This window comes from Lycium ferocissimum, chromosome 8 (assembly GCF_029784015.1).
Source record: "Lycium ferocissimum isolate CSIRO_LF1 chromosome 8, AGI_CSIRO_Lferr_CH_V1, whole genome shotgun sequence".
Lineage (NCBI taxonomy): Eukaryota > Viridiplantae > Streptophyta > Magnoliopsida > Solanales > Solanaceae > Lycium > Lycium ferocissimum.
The window spans coordinates 46786048-46788002 of NC_081349.1; positions in this window are offsets into that span (position 1 = coordinate 46786048).

The window sequence follows — 1955 nt, forward strand, 5'->3', positions numbered from 1 at the left end:
AGGCCTAATATTTGTCCAAAATTAGACCTATTCGTACAAAACTTAGGCCTTAAGGTAGAGGTTTGCCTGCCTTAAGGCCTAACTTTCACCTGAATAGGCCTAATTTTGCTACGAAACTCTGTCTTTTTTTTTTTTTTTTTTTACTGAGCTGGGGTTCGTACCTATAACCTCGGTGTATTAGGTGAAGGACAAAAATTAAAGACCAGCAATTTGAGGGGCATAAATTAAGGGAAAAGGACACAAATGGCCAACCGAGTGAAACTATTGACACTCGGTGGCCAAAGAATTTAAAAAAACATTTTTTAGCCTTTTCATAATAATTTCATTTTTCAACTAATTCCAACACATGTATATAAACTATATCATTTTTGTATATGTATGGAAAATGTATCTTACGTATAGAAATTGTATCATTGTTATATAGAAGATGTATCACTACTGCATATATATAGAATGCATCACACGTATAGAAACTGTATCATTATCGTATAGAATATGTATCCCTAAAGTATATATATAGAAAATATATCATTATTGTATAATTTGTGTAAAATAAATGTATAATCAACATATAATTTTATGTGTATTAAATGTATAATTAATGCATACTTACTAATTATACACATATTATACAAATTTTGGGATATTTCTTGAAGGCTGAATGAACGTATACTTATTAATTATACAAATATTATACATATTTTGGGATATTTTTTAAGGCTCAATATGATTTTTTTTTTCTTCTTTTTGGTTGATCTTAGTGGCGGCTAAAGTAGCCACAAATAGTCCTGTTTTCTTGTAGTGAACCTTTTAGTGGCGACTTTTCTATCTAAAGTCGCCAGACTAGTCCTGTTCTTTTTTGTAGTGAACCTTTTGAGGTGACAGTCTGATTTTTTTTTTTTTTTTTGTGGTGTTGGGCTGGGCAGCTAGCGCCTAGGAATAGTATGGGCCGAACAGCCAGCTCGGGTATTAAACCCAAAATTGGGCCTTTTTGAACTTTTCTTTTGGGCAGGTAGCTTCACTGTGTCTTTTTCTCAAAAATTAAAGACCACCCCCAAATAAGGACAATCGTGCAAATTGCCCGCTTATGTTCCGCTAATGAGTGGCCCAAATTCCTTTCCTTGCCTGATCCGGGTTGATTGGCTCATTTGTGCTCTTTAGACAAAGGATTCATCCGAAGTCCTTTTTCTAGTTTCAACCGAAAGCTTCTCCTCTTTCCCTTTCTCTTTGTCCAAAATCCTATCTGCCATCGTTGATGAATGAGATGAGTGACATGAGTGATAATTATTCTCAATTATTATTTTGAACGATAAAACTGTTTGTATAGATTTATATTATGGCAACTAATTCCTGAGAAAACAGAGTTGATGCGGCATGTTTGTAACGACCCATTTTATCCTAAGCCGTAAATATACTTGCACCCAAATTCGAATTCGAATAACCAATTTATCACAAACCAACTCATTTAATTTAAATAATAAATAAAAATTACGTATTTATTTTTTGTGTACATTCATAAAAAAATGTTTGATTTTAAAATACGAAGGTTGTATTCAAAACTGAGCAGTATGTATAGCAAGTGTTTAGTACAACTAACCCAAATTATAACTCCCTCTTTCCATGTTTCACTTGTCACATCCTTTAAGAAGCAATAAATAAAATGGTAATTTTACTATATCACACCTAATTATTATAAGTCATCTAATGTTGAAAAATGAATTCGAAATAATTAAAACATTAATAATAAAGGTAAAATAGGTATAAAATGGTAAATTATCTCTTGATTTTTTAAAGTGGACATCTATTTTTAATATAGTGCACAAGTAAGAGTGGACGGAGGGAGTAAATAATTCTTTAAGTATAATTATCTGGTATCCAAAATAACTAGATTTGAATAGTTTAGATTTGCACCTTCAACCTACTTAAAATGTTTGTGATGGGTAACTAATACTCCC